The sequence below is a fragment of the Ranitomeya imitator genome, chromosome 4 (assembly GCF_032444005.1).
Source record: "Ranitomeya imitator isolate aRanImi1 chromosome 4, aRanImi1.pri, whole genome shotgun sequence".
NCBI lineage: Eukaryota > Metazoa > Chordata > Amphibia > Anura > Dendrobatidae > Ranitomeya > Ranitomeya imitator.
The window spans coordinates 59,231,967-59,247,908 of record NC_091285.1 but is presented as its reverse complement, the minus strand read 5'-3'; positions in this window follow the sequence as shown (position 1 = coordinate 59,247,908).

The following is a 15,942-nucleotide window of genomic DNA, read 5'->3' as shown; positions in this document are numbered from 1 at the left end:
GAGATGGCCATAAGGCTTTATTGAGGGTTACATATATATCATTAAAATACTCTTTATTAAACTCTGTCAGTTTATTCACAGACTTGACTATACAAAATACTTCCAAAAAGCACACAAAAACATGGGTTAATTTATCCCAAACGGGCTCTCGCAAGGGAAGCCTCCCCCAAGGCCACACAGCCATCTCATCACCGCAGCACCTAAGCTAACATTGAAAATATCCAACCCAACCGGAGATAAATACAAACCCCGCAAGAAACCCTCTAAATCCCTATGGTGAACTGTAAAACCCCCTAGGACTGGAACAAAACGCTCCATGGTTCTATTGAAGCGCTTGCGAATAGCCTCCATGAAGAGCATATTGACATTGTGTTCCAAGCCAACCGGGGAACAACCTCAGAGAAAATCAAGGAACACCTCAGAATCATAGACTTAAGCACATTAAGATAATGCTTCATTTGCTAAATAAGGTCCACTGAACGGATCCTTCCGAGGTAATTGCCGGCCAAATGGAACACGAGTAAATCCTGCGGGGGAAAAACGGAAAGCAGTTGAAAACTGTAAAACATAATGATTTCCAAGCACATTGCCCACTCCCCGAACCACCATATCCTAACTATCAGGGTCTAAAGAAAGGTTCTCTGTGTAAACTCTGGCAGCTGCCCTTTTCCACGCCCATTGGATGAATAAATGTCCAATGATCCAAACAGAGGACCTGGAAAATAAGCAGAAACAGATTAAAGACAAAAATCCCGCCGGACATACAAATGAACCCTACGTGAGTTCCAATGTCCAATTTTCCTAATCACCCCCTCCTGGAAGCCCAACCGCCTCTGTGGCCGCCCCTATTCTAAAGGAATGGGATGAAAAATGGAAGTTAGAAAGGCCCAATTTACCCACGCATTGACGAAGGACAGCATTAAATTGATAAATGATCACTGCTGAAAAATTTTCATGTAATAAAAGCAGACCAACACCCGCCAGACGTATACAAAGCCAATTTGCCAAATGTAAATGCAGACATATCAAGTAACCGGTGATCACCTTGATCCGGATCAAAGTCCCTCTGCCCATCTGATCTGTTTTTGATGCCTGAAGGAACAAACAAATATCCGAGGTGTGGAGTTGAACATCCTGAATGGAAATACCAGAACGCCAACGGGCGCTCTGGCTAACTAACTCGCTCACTCTAAATGCCCTCCAAAAAAGCCATAGAAAAACATGATTTAAAGAGGAAGCACTCAAATTTATTAAAACAAACTTTTTCTAGGACATTCAACAAGTCCAACAACATATGTGGTGAAATAGGCCTCCTCCTGTTTGTTCTGAAGTGCTTTTTTTTAAAACCTTTCATAAATTGCTTAACATGAAATAGCGAGAGCAATAAAACTCTCCCAAGTAATTTTAGGAAAAAGGATATACCAGATAAAGATTTGTGAATACAAGAGTGGCTGTTTTTCTTAGCCACAAGACCTTGAAGATACCTTGAAGATGCCATAAGGTCAAAGCCGAATCAACCACGACAGGCTCCACATTATGTGAGCCACAAAAAACACACCATTCATGCCACGTAGCAGTGTATGCTGCCCAAGTCGAAGGTGAAACCGACTTCTGTATGTACACTGTTACAAATTATTATGCAAATTGGATTTAAGTTTCATAAAGATTTAATTGTTTTGTTTTTCAAATAAACTCGTGGATGTTATTGTGTGTCAGGGCTCAATGGATCACTGAAATCAATCTTAAACACATGTGATAATTAGTTTTCCAGGTGATTCTAATTAAAGGAAAACTACTTAAAAATGATGTTCCACATTATTAGGCAGGCCACAGTTTTTAAGTAACATGGGAAAGAAAAAGGATCTCTCTGCTGCTGAAAAGCATCAACTAGTGCAATGCCTTGATCAAGGGATGAAAACATGAGATATTTCCCGAAAACTTAAGCATGATCATCGTACTGTTAAGAGATTTGCGGCTGAATCTGAGCACAGACATGTTTGTGCTGATAAAGGCAGAATGAGGAAGGTTTCTGCCAGGCAAGTTCATCGGATTAAGAGAGCAGGTGCTAAAAAGCCATTACAAACCAGCAAACAGATATTTGAAGCTGCTGGTGCCTCTGAAGTCCCTCGAATCTCAAGGTGTAGGATCCTTCAAAGGCTTGCTTTGGTTCATAAGCCTACTATTCGGCCACCCCTGAACAGTGTTCACAAGCCGAAACCGTTGCAGTGGGCCCAGACATACATGACGACTAATTTTCAAACAGTCTTGTTTACTGATGAGTGTCGCGCAACCCTGGATGGTCCAGATGGATGGAGTAGTGGATGGTTGGTGGAGGTCACAATGTCCCAACAAGGCTGCGACGTCAGCAAGGAGGTGGAGGAGTCATGATTTTGGGCCGGAATCATGGGGAAACAGCTGGTAGGGCTCTTTAAGGTTCCTGAAGGTGTGAAAATGACCTCTGCAAAGTATATAGAGTTTCTGACTGACAACTTTCTTCCATGGTATAAAAAGCAGAAATGTGCCTTCAGGAGCAAAATCATCTTCATGCATGACAACGCACCATCTCATGCTGCAAAGAATACCTCTGAGTCATTGGCTGCTAGGGGCATAAAAGGAGATAAACTCATGGTGTGGCCACCATCTTCCCCTGACCTCAACACTATAGGGAACCTTTGGAGTATCATCAAGCAAAAGATCTATGAGGGTGGGAGGCAGTTCACATCAAAACAGCAGCTCTGGGAGGCTATTCTGACTTCATGCAAAGAAATACAAGCAGAAACTCTCCAAAAACTCACAAGTTCAATGGATGCAAGAATTGTGAAGGTGATATCAAAGAAAGGTTCCTATGTTAACATGTAACTTGGCTATTAGGATGTTTTGGAGTTAAATAGCTTTGTTGTTTAGTGAATGTGACCTCCTAATGCTGCAAATTCCACAAATGAGCATTTTCAGTTCTTTAAAACATATCAAATGTTTAGAAATTCTACTGTGCCTAATAATTTGGAACAGTGCGTTTTGAGTTTTTATTCATTTTGGAAATTATACTGTTATCATTGGGAGGTTTCTTCAATAACCTTCGATGTATACTCTAACGGGTGATGACTTTTATTAGACTCACTGTCATTTGCATCGGCCATTTAGGAAAATCTGAGAAAAATGTAATTTGCATAATAATTTGGAACATAGTGTAATCCACCATCCCATCCACAGTGGCACCAACAATTCCTGCTGACTTGGAATCTCTTCCCAATCGATGTCTGGCCTCTCCTGTAAAAGTAATGAACAATTTAGAACAGACAAGCATCCATTTACTCCATTTCACATAGCATCCACCAAACTAGCTTTCAATCACAAATTCCGTTCCAAAAAAAACAAAACCAATTTCCTCAGAAGTCTAGAAACACAAGCACAAGGCGAGGCCAGCGTATTGATGGCCAGCACAACGCTTCTGCAGTCAGAATGAAGCCGAATCTGCTGATTCAATAGCGGCGGACCCCACGCAACCAAAGTGGCAAAAATTTTCCAAAACGTCCAGTTCCTCACAAAGGAAATGTCCGATGTCCACCGTTCTCAAACCCATTGGCGGTTCCAGGAAGCCTCGAAACCTGAAACCCAAACCAAGTTGGTAGATAAACTCAAAGCTGGCGCTTCAATAAACTGCATCTGAACGTAACACCATCCATTGAAAGACTCCAAAAATTGTAACCATACTTCTAGATTGGATCGAAGCGCTTTCAAAATCCAAATATGCGCAAAGGGTGAAGACAACCCTTTAGTGCAATTGTATAATCAACACCAAAACGCTCTTCTCATGGGCATGATCTTCAGTGCAAAGTTCAACTTCCCCAACAAGGATTGCAGTTGTTTCAGCATAATCTTCTCCATCCAGAGAATCTCCAAAATCATAGCATGGAGGATAACAACTTTATCCTGTGGCAAGCTAAGCTCCATGCGAGACGAGTCGATACCGATGCCCAGAAACTCCAAACATTCCACCGCCGCCACCGTTTTGTGTTCTGCCAGTGGAACATCAAAAGAAGACATTAGCTGCCAAACAGTACCCAATAAGGCACCGCACACGCTCGAGCTCAGGGGGGAAAAAACAAAAAATCATTCAAGTAATGGATAAGACCCCCCCGACTTCGTCGTATGTTCCATCACCCATTGTAAAAATTAAGAAAACAATTCAAAATAGAAGCATGACAAGCAGAAACCCATCAGTAGGCATTTATCGAAGAAGAACTCATCCCAAAAACAAAACCCAAAGAGTTGAAGCCAGTAGTGCCAACAGGGAAAAGCAGAAATGCAGATTTGATATTCGCCTTAGCCAACAGACAACCAACTCTGAACCTCTGGAGAAGGGAAGCGGCAGCATCAAAAGAAATGTAAGTCACCGTCGCCGTAAAATCCGCAACCTCGTAATTCAAGGAGCTGCCCAGAGGATGCGATAGGTGACATATAACCCAAACCACTCCAGAGTCCTTCTTGGGCACCATCTCAAGCGGGGTACCCTGAAATTCTAAAACAGAGATTCCGAAAATGGGCCAGCTAAATGGCCTAGTGATACATTTTTAAAAATATACTCCACAACCGAGGCCTCATGCGAAAAAAAACACATGAAGGTTATCAAAGCACCTGCAACCATTTCCTAAAAACTCAGGAACGAAAAACAAATGGTTGAAAACCCCTTAATGATTAACTGAGCTTTTGCCCGGTCTGGCAATATGTCTAGCATTGTGGTTAGACTGACTGGAGTCCGACCCTTTGCTGTTAGTATACCTGGGTGACCCAGATGCTGGCTAACACCCAATTTCTTGAAGCACTTGGAAGCAGAATGGGAGCCCCCCAAAAAAGAATACTCATGTCTGAAGTGACATGTGTTCGGCCATTTGCAGCCTGCGTCATTAAAGGAGAAGCATACTCCTTTTCTCGCAGGCTGCGTGTTGTTCGACCTCTGAAAGGACTCACGCTGAGGGAGCATGAGACTAGTCCAGAGGCCCACATCCTTGCCTCCCCAAACTACACTGTGGTCTGCAGCCAACTTCTGACTGAAGCACTCATCATAAGTTAGCCAAGCAAAGCCGCCAAATGTCTGTATGCCTCTGATTATGTTTACATGCTGAAACAGCCCTGTACACAAACCTGGTTCCTTCTCCCCATCACCGCTGAATAGATTGAAAATGCTTGTAACCATGACAGAACCTACCTAGGATTACGCCATTTATCAGTATCCAGATCTACTTTATCCTCCTTCTTCTCAGATATAGCAGCGTTTGGAGTTTTAGAAGAGGGCAGAAGAGAGAAGATCTCCACATATTCTTGGCACCAAATCCTCTCCTTAATCCCCTCAACTAAATGAAAACTGAGGGGAGATACTTGGCACATCATAGCCTCTTAATAGTGAAGCAGCAATATTGGGGGCCTATGGGACCCCCAACAAGGCTATTCAGCCCACTATCTAGCTGCTTGCCACCCAGGGCTTCCTAAAAAGCTCTCTGAATCAATGAGTAGAGCCCCTCTTCAACCTCCCCATCATCCATAATTACCATAGGTTGCATCTGAACCCCTTTGCTGTCGTGCTGCCCCCACCTCCTCAGTCATAACCTCTGGTGACAGCCAGGCCTGTGCCACCAAGGGACCAGAACGAGGGGTCTGCAGTTGCATGCTGATTCCAGATTGGTGTGTTCTCCACACCTGCACTCCTGGCTGCGCGGGTCTCGCCGACTACACAGCACCACCAGGAGGGCCTCTTGACATATCCGCTCTCTGCCCTGAACGCTCTGGCAGCGGGGCCCATGCCAAGTCTTCAGGCCTGACTGGCCCTCTGATGCCATCCAAGATCTTGGTCAAGTTCCCGCGAAAGCGAGGGCGGCCTTCTTGCAATGTCGCAGTGCTGGGTAAATGACCTGCGCTGCTGGATGCTATTGGGTGCTCCTTCTCCTTACGGCCTCTCTCCTTCTGACCTGGGGACACCAACGGCGAATAAACATCGCACGTCCTCTTCTTCTTCCTCTCCCAGGTCGCCAGAGACTCAGGCAGTCCCGATTCAACAGCTATCACAGAGTCCGACAGGGAAGCACCGGTAACAGGGGCAGCAGTTGGAGGGTCCTGGGCAGGAGGGGTAGCAAGGCAAATCCTCAGCCAGTCTAAGCCACCCTCGCAGTCAGGATCCCTGACTGCTCCAGGAGTGCATCCATGGTGTATCTCTTCCAGATGCTAACTAACTACTCCACTTGCTACCAGAATAGCATCCAATCAGCACCACGATCCAGTCAGACGACTCAGCCAATCAAGGATCATGAGCCACTCGTACTAAGGTTAAGGCCGAGCCCCCTTGAGTGACCAGCAGAATTACCTCACAAACATTATACCTAATGGGATAGAAAACTGTGACAATTATTGATTTACTAACTAGGGATCCTAAACCATAAAACTCATTCATTTAGATGCCACAATCCCATGTGGCTCCTTCCGTTATCCCCTCCAGGGACCTTCCAGGAATGAAAAAAAATTTTCATAACCCTAAATTATTGCTAACACCTGAACAGGCTGCAATAGCTTGCAGACTCTAAGGCCAATAGTAGGCCATGAATTGTCATGGGAACCATCAGGACCAGACAACTGCAATCTCATGGTGCCAATGGGGGTGTCCATGCCAACACCAGTCGTGACTGATACAACTCCATATCAGCTACTGTATACAGCTGTTGCATATCCACCCGTCGGGAGCTGCTTTTTCTCTCATACAGTATTTCTGTAAGGGTGTGACTGTCATTTTCTTGTTGTTTTCCTGCCCCTGAAGACATCAATTGTGTAGTATGAATATTCTCATGCATTTTGTTTTGTTTTAATGTGTCATGTGAGATGTAAAATGTATAGTGTGTAATAAAATTAATGTATAGTGTTCTAAGTTCTGATGTTGCTGTGTGGTTGCAAAGATAACGTCTAAGGTAACTGGTACACAAAGCTCAGATATAGGGAAAGTATAGAATATAGTTTAGTGATTAGGAAAGTGATAGACAGTTACAGTAGGTACACTAGGGCAAGATAAGGACAGATTGGGAAGGGCCAAGGGCAAGTAGAAAAGGGAACCACTTCCTTGTTTAGTCAGTTAGTGGGTGGGTGGAAGGCACATGAAGTACATATTATTCTGGTGGTATGAGGTTGTACCTTATTTCCTATGGACCTTCCTGTAACGTCCAGGAAAGATGGCCCAAACTAGGCACTGAGGAGCGTGCCTTAATCCCTTCCATATTGAAGAAGCTGGAACGGGAACCACGTGAGGAAAACATAACAGATCTCAAGAATACTGTGGTGCCGGATGGGGAATCCCTAGGGCTAACAGGGTTTGTTAAAGTAGGGATAGTCCAAGATGATCATAAGCAAATGCTTAAAATGTACGGCGTTGATGAAACAAGAACCGGTGGGTGCGGTGCCTGATACTGCGTGTTAAAGACTGATGTACTGGAACTGTCCAGTAGAGTTGAACTTGTTAAATGAACAGGGTTACCCCTGAAGTTTGCGCGGCTGGTCCTGGAACTGAGGACATGCAGACAGCGAAGGCCTCCGGCCTGCAAGTGAGTACAATGCAATGTACACAGCACAACGCATATAGACTGGGACACTGTGTTTGTAAAGAGCCAGGGCGTTATGGAGCAACAGTTCGCCCATTGCTACCATTCTAAGTACCTTACACCTCAGGTCATTAAAAAGACATATTGGTGGTAACGAAGAGGTTAAGAAATAATAACCGGCACAAAACTAATAACGGGAACATTTTTAGTGTGGTCACTGTAAAAAAAAAAAAAAAATTTTATTATGAAATGTCTGTGACTTTACATTAATAATCCTAATTCCCAATGAGATGCTGCCATTTCTTTGTTGTGAACCCTGCTCCTTCATTTCGTAAGATCTTTTTTTTTTATTCCCAGCTCAACACAACAGTCCATAGAATTGGCTAAACATATTGTTATAGGCACACAAATCTGGCAGAGACCCAAGCCTACAGCAAACTCCCAGACACAGCCCGTTCTCCATGTATACCAAGCTAACATGCTGTTTGAAAAAGATGAGTTGAGGCCTCTTGATTTCCCAATATAGTTTGTTCATAATTCTTAGTTGCTAGGTTACCGGATAACAGCGGAATCTTTTATGATAGTTTTGTATCTTTACTGCCAATTATAGTGGATCTGTGTTACTTACAATGGCTCCCTCTCTCAGGATGGGAGAAATAAACTGATAAATTGAGATCATGTATTTAACCCCTCTGTGACCTTAGACGTACTATCCCGTCGAGGTGCCCTGGGCTTATCTGACCCTGGACGGGATAGTACGTCATAGCCGATCGGCCGCGCTCACGGGGGGAGCGCGGCCGATCGCAGCCGGGTGTCAGCTGCTTATCGCAGCTGACATCCGGCACTATGTGCCAGGAGCGGTCACGGACCGCCCCCGGCACATTAACCCCTGGCACACCGCGATCAAACATGATCGCGATGTGCCGGCGGTGCAGGGAAGCATCGCGCAGGGAGGGGGCTCCCTGCAGGCTTCCCTGAGCCCCCCGCAGCAACGCGATGTGATCGCGTTGCTGCGAGGGTCTCACCTCCCTCCCTGCTCCCTCCAGCTCCGGATCCAAGATGGCCGCAGATCCGGGTCCTGCAGGGAGGGAGGTGGCTTCACAGAGCCTGCTTAGAGCAGGCACTGTGAAGGCTGCAGCGCTGCATGTCAGATCAGTGATCTGACAGAGTGCTGTGCAAACTGTCAGATCACTGATCTGTGATGTCCCCCCCTGGGACAAAGTAAAAAAGTAAAAAAAAAAAAATTCAAATGTGTAAAAAAATATAAAAAAAAATATTCCAAAATAATGAAAAAAAAAAAAAATATTATTCCCATAAATACATTTCTTCATCTAAATAAAAAAAAAAACCCAATAAAAGTACACATATTTAGTATCGCCGCGTCCGTAACGACCCGACCTATAAAACTGGCCCACTAGTTAACCCCTTCAGTAAACACCGTAAGAAAAAAAAAAAAAAAAACGAGGCAAAAAACAACGCTTTATTATCATACCGCCGAACAAAAAGTAGAATAACACGCGATCAAAAGGACAGATATAAATAACCATGGTACCGCTGAAAGCGTCATATTGTCCCACAAAAAACGAGCTGCCATACAGCATCATCAGCAAAAAAATAAAAAAGTTATAGTCCTGAGAATAAAGCGATGCAAAAATAATTATTTTTTCTGTAAAATAGTTTTTATCGTATAAAAGCGCCAAACCATAAAAAAATGATATAAATGAGGTATCCCTGTAATCGTACTGACCCGAAGAATAAAACTGATTTATCAATTTTACCAAACGCGGAACGGTATAAACGCCTCCACCAATAGAAATTCATGAATAGCTGGTTTTTGGTCATTCTTCCTCACAAAAATCGGAATAAAAAGCGATCAAAAAATGTCACGTGCCCGAAAATGTTTTCAGTAAAAACGTCAACTCGTCCCGCAAAAAACAAGACCTCACATGACTCTGTCGACCAAAATATGGAAAAATTATAGCTCTCAAAATGTGGTATTGCAAAAAATATTTTTTGCAATAAAAAGCGTCTTTCAGTGTGTGACGGCTGCCAATCATAAAAATCCGCTAAAAAACTCGCTATAAAAGTAAATCAAACCCCCCTTCATCACCCCCTTAGTTAGGGAAAAATAAAAAAAAATGTATTTATTTCCATTTTCCCATTAGGGTTAGGGTTAGGGCTAGGGTTAGGGCTAGGATTAGGGCTAGGGTTAGGGCTAGGGTTAGGGTTGGGGCTACAGTTAGGGTTGGGGCTAAAGTTAGGGTTAGGGTTTAGATTACATTTACAGTTGGGAATAGGGTTGGGATTAGGGTTAGGGGTGTGTCAGGGTTAGAGGTGTGGTTAGGGTTACCGTTGGAATTAGGGTTAGGGGTGTGTTTAGATTAGGGTTTCAGTTATAATTGGGGGGGTTCCACTGTTTCGGCACATCAGGGGCTCTCCAAACACGACATGGCGTCCGATCTCAATTCCAGCCAATTCTGCGTTGAAAAAGTAAAACAGTGCTCCTTCCCTTCAGAGCTCTCCCGTGTGCCCAAACAGGGGTTTACCCTCACATATGGGGTATCAGCGTACTCAGGACAAATTGGACAACAACTTTTGTGGACCAATTTCTCCTGTTACCCTTGGGAAAATACAAAACTGGGGGCTAAAAATAATTTTTGTGGGAAAACAAAAAGATTTTTTATTTTCACGGCTCTGCGTTATAAACTGTAGTGAAACACTTGGGGGTTCAAAGTTCTCACAACACATCTAGATAAGTTCATTGAGGGGTCTAGTTTCCAATATGGGGTCACTTGTGGGGGGTTTCTACTGTTTAGGTACATTAGGGGCTCTGCAAACGCAATGTGACGCCTGCAGACCAATCCATCTAAGTCTGCATTCCAAATGATGCTCCTTCCCTTCCGAGCCCTCCCATGCGCCCAAACGGTGGTTCCCCCCACATATCAGGTATCAGCGTACTCAGGACAAATTGGACAACAACATTTAGGGTCCAATTTCTCCTGCTAACCTTGGAAAAATACAAAACTGGGGGCTAAAATATAATTTTTGTGGAAAAAAAAATATTTTTTATTTGCACGGCTCTGCGTTATAAACTGTAGTGAAATACTTGGGGGTTCAAAGCTCTCACAACACATCAAGATGAGATCCTTAGGGGGTCTACTTTCCAAAATGGTGTCACTTGTTGGGGGTTTCTACTGTTTAGGTACATTAGGGGCTCTGCAAACGCAATGTGACGCCTGCAGACCATTCCATCTAAGTCTGCATTCCAAATGGCGCTCCTTCCCTTCCGAGCCCTCCCATGCGCCCAAACGGTGGTTCCCCCTCACATATGGGGTATCAGCGTACTCAGGACAAATTGGACAACAACTTTTGGGGTCCAATTTCTCCTGTTACCCTAGGGAAAATACAAAACTGGGGGCTAAAAAATAATTTTTGTGGGAAAAAAATTTTGTTTTATTTTTATGGCTCTGCATTATAAACTTCTGTGAAGCCCTTGGTGGGTCAAAGTGCTCACCACACATCCAGATAAGTTCCTTAGGGGGTCTACTTTCCAAAATGGTGTCACTTGTGGGGGGTTTCAATGTTTAGGCACATCAGTGGCTCTCCAAACGCAACATGGCGTCCCATCTCAATTCCTGTCAATTTTGCATTGAAAAGTCAAACGGCGCTCCTTCCCTTCCGAGCTCTCCCATGCGCCCAAACAGTGGTTTACTGCCACATATGGGGGATCAGCATACTCAGGACAAATTGGACAACAACTTTTGGGGTCCATTTTCTCCTGTTACCCTTGGTAAAATAAAACAAATTGGAGCTGAAGTAAATTTTTTGTGTAAAAAAGTTAAATGTTCATTTTTATTTAAACATTCAAAAAATTCCTATTAAACACCTGAAGGGTTAATAAACTTCTTGAATGTGGTTTTGAGCACCTTGAGGGGTGCAGTTTTTAGAATGGTGTCACACTTGGGCATTTTCTATCATATAGACCCCTCAAAATGACTTCAAATGAGACGTGGTCCCTAAAAAAAAATGGTGTTGTAAAAATGAGAAATTGCTGGTCAACTTTTAACCCTTATAACTCCCTAACAAAAAAAAAATTTGGTTCCAAAATTATGCTGATGTAAAGGAGACATGTGGGAAATGTTACTTATTAAGTATTTTGTGTGACATATCTCTGTGATTTAATTGCATAAAAATTCAAAGTTTGAAAATTGCGAAATTTTCAAAATTTTCGCCAAATTTCCGTTTTTTTCACAAATAAACGCAGGTACTATCAAAGAAATTTTACCACTATCATGAAGTACAATATGTCACGAGAAAACAATGTCAGAATCACCAGGATCCGTTGAAGCGTTTCGGAGTTATAACCTCATAAAGGGACAGTGGTCAGAATTGTAAAAATTGGCCTGGTCATTGACGTGCAAACCACCCTTGGGGGTAAAGGGGTTAAACAACTGCAGTTATCACTGCTCGGAGGAAAGGAGAAAAGGACAATTAATGAGACATCTGAAAAAGAATTTGATAAAAAATAACCTATTGTAAAATTATTTTTTTCTTGTTTTTCCTCTCCTAATTTGCCATGTCACTATCGTTATTAAAACAAAAATCGTGACATTTTTACATTAACCACTGAGCTTTATAATTGCCTGATGTCTCTGCAATGGATCTGGAAGCAAATAGCACAGAATCCAGTATGCATCATAATTGATAGGAGGCTTAGATCAGGGCAGGCATGAGCACCCTTACATGCTGTGGTTGCTAATGATTGTGGCCTCTAAAGGGTTAAAGGGAACGCGTCATCAGAAAATGACTCATTGTTTAAATCAAATTTTTGTGCTAATTGTGTTTTTTTTTTTAAATGTTGGCAATCGTTTTTTTTTCACAAATCGCAATTTTTGTTAAAAACAAAAATGAGAAATATTACAATTTCACGGTGACCTCTGGGGCTTTTTTGCACTCACTTCCTGTTGTTTCAGGAAATGCACATGTGCATTAGCCACAAAGAACAGACTATGGCCCTATTTTTTGTATTGAAGCACCTGATTTTGAAGGATGGGGGTAGGATGTTTAAAAAATCTATGTAACAAAAATATGATTCAAACAATAGGTCATTTTTCTGATAACACATTCCCTTTAAAGAGGACCTATCACAAGTTTTAGAACAGGGATGGGGAACCTCCGGACCGTGGGCAGCATGCAGCCTGCAATGACTGCGGCCCCAGGGAAGATTTCTGGTGTCCGCAGTGCTCTGGCCGGCAGCCACGGTTTGCCGGCTGCAGGCCCTTTAAACCTCCACTTGCATTGTGAGCATGCGCACGCAGCGTTCACTACTGACCACTGTGTGTGCATGCATTGAAGGATTACTTTCTCATGCTGGCTAGTGCCTGCTTGGAGATGTACTTTGTGGGCGGAGCTAGCACGCAATGCCCTCCCATCCCACAGATGGAGAGAGCAGAGGAAGACCCAACCTCCCCAGTGATATCTATGTTCCTAAATCCTCCCCAGTAATGTATATGCATCCAGACCCAAGTGGTGTATATGCCCCCCAGCCCTCTCCAGGGATATATATGCCCTCCAGCCCTCCCCAGTGATGTATATGCCCCCCAGTCCTACCCAGGGATATATATGCCCTCCCCAGTGATGTATATGTCCACCAGCCCTCCCTAGTGATGTATATGCCCCAGATGCCAGTGTTGTATATGCCCCAGATGCCAGTGATATATATGCCCCCAGCCCTCCCCAGTGATGTATATGCCCCCCAGCCCTCCCCAGTGATGTATATGCCCCGGATGCCAGTGATGTATATGCCCCCCACAGTGATATATATGCCCCCAGCCCTCCCCAGTGATGTATGGAATGCCTACCAGAGCTGTGGGGTACTCAGTACTGGGCCCAGTACTTAAGGGGACGTGTCACGGCGGCAACCCAATGCGTGGCCCTGGGCACCCATGTAAAAGGGATATTGATTAAAGTTTATGTGCGTGACTCCACCTGTTGTATTCGGTTAGTAGGGACCGACGCTTCTTAAAGGGGTCCTCTGGGGTGATGATATGGCAGCTAGATGGTATAACTTCCCACGGGTGAAGTAGGTCCCCAGGGCTCCCGGTGAGTAAGTGAAGATGGTGCGAGGTGAGTAAAGAACGAGGACACAGGTTTGCAGTCTTTTACCTGGTTTACTGTAGCTTCAGGCAACCGCAGTCCAGGGCACCAGATCACAGGACAGGCAGGGTCCGGTTGGCTTGGAAGCGAATGCAGAGTCCCCTTCACCAGATGGAGATAAAAGCCTTCCTCAAAACGCGGTTGTTTTGTAGTCCCTTACTGCCTATGGCTTCTGATAAGGCCCTCACAGTTCCTCTCTGTCCCCCATATTGGTTAGGACACAACCCATATGACAGGTGAAGCAGGCCTTTTTACAGCGTCTCTATCACGACCTGGACCCTATAAGTATCACTGTGTCTTCCTGGGTGTAAAGGTGGACAGGTAACTTGAAGTTCAGCTGTCCTGCTGGTTTCAGCAATGCCACTTAGAGTTCAGCACGGCCACGGTCTTCCGGCTACCAGAATCTGCGCCAGCCAGGGAGGTAGCCAAATTACTGCTCTGCTGCCCTGGTGTCACTCTCCTGTGCCTTCTCACTCCTGCACACTTTCCACGAGCTTGTTCTTTCCCTTTCTGTTCTCTTCCTCCAGGAGCTGTAGTACTTCAGACTACATGGCCCTTTCAGACCTTCTGACACTCTATGTCTGTCTGCTCTCTTCTCTGTCCTCTGACAGTCGGACTGAAATCTCTAACTGACCCTTTCCCTCCAGACCAGAGTGTAGTTATAGGGGAGTTCACCCTAAAACAGGTTTAGAGCGCCCCCTTCTGGCCTGGAGTGTGAACGTGTTGTGTGTATGTGATTACCTGATGAAAGTTACACTTCATCCTTCCAAGCGTGACATCACTCTCCCCAAGGGGAAAGTGATGCCACTGTGATGACCAGGACTCTCAGGCATCACATGTACATGTCCCCCAGCCTCCCCAGTGATGTATATGCCTCCCAGCCCTACTCAGTGATGAATATGTCCAAGCAATCCTCAGTGATGTCTATGCCCCCAGCCTTCCCGAGTGATGTCCATGCCCCTAGCCCTCATCAGTGATGTATATGTCCCCCAGCCCTCTCCAGTGATGTATATGCCTCTCAGCCCTCCCCAGTAATGTCTATGCCCCAGCAATCCTCAGTGATGTCTATGCCCCCCAGCCCTCCTGAGTGATGTCCATGCCCCCCAGCCCTCCCCAGCGATGTATATGACCCCCAGGCCTCCCCAATGATGTATATGACCCCAGCGTCTCTTGTGATGTATATGTCCCCCAGCATCTCCTGTGATTTATATACTGCAGTTCCAGTGTCTCCTGTGATGTATATGACCCAGAGTCTCCGGTGTTATATACACAGCAGTCCCAGTGTCTCCTATGTGATGTATATACAGCAGTCCCACCATCTCCTATGTGATATATAAACAGCAGTCCACCATCTCCTATGTGATATACATGCTTTGCAAAACTTATTTTCACAAAGAGTTGACTGCACTCCAGAAGCAAACCTGGAAAAGCAGTTGCGATAAACAATATTATTATTATTATTATTATTATTATTATTATTATTTATATAGCACCATTAATTCCATGGTGCTGAACATGAGAAAGGGGTTACATACAGGGTTATAGATATCATTTACAGTACACAAATTTATGATGACAGACTGGTACAGAGGGGAGAGGACCCTGTCCTTGTGGACTTACATTCTACCTGCTCAACATCACCTAACATCAATGCCGCACCAAAAAGAAATAGCTCCATCCACCATATTAGGGGTGAGTTAATTAATTGTTTGACCAAATATAGTAAGTAATTTTCAAGTTGATAATTTTATTGGGGCCCCGAATGATGGTAGAAATTTCAAAATGGCCCTTGGCAGGAAAAAGGTTCCCCACCCGTTTTAGAATATTATACTGGCCATCTCATTGAATAGTGGCTGCAGGGCAGAGCAAAATGTAGTTTTTATTTTTTGATTTCTCATCTCCATTGTAGAAAAATATGCTTGTAAAGTTTAGGTTATAATTTAATGTTATGTGTAACGGGGTGTTACCAGAGAGTTTACTCCGATGGTGTGTATTCTTCCCCTGTATAACACTGGCAGGCAGCAATATGCAAAAGAAAAAAGAACACACATCAACAGTAACTTGGAACAGGCTTTCTCCTGTGAGAGATATATAAGGACAGACAGCCTGCTTTCCTCACTGATCGCACTGCAGTGCAGTAATAAGTCTCAGGAATGGAGCAGATGTTACCAACACCTTTGTTTTCTTCTCCTTGCAGTGAGTTTGTTTGAAA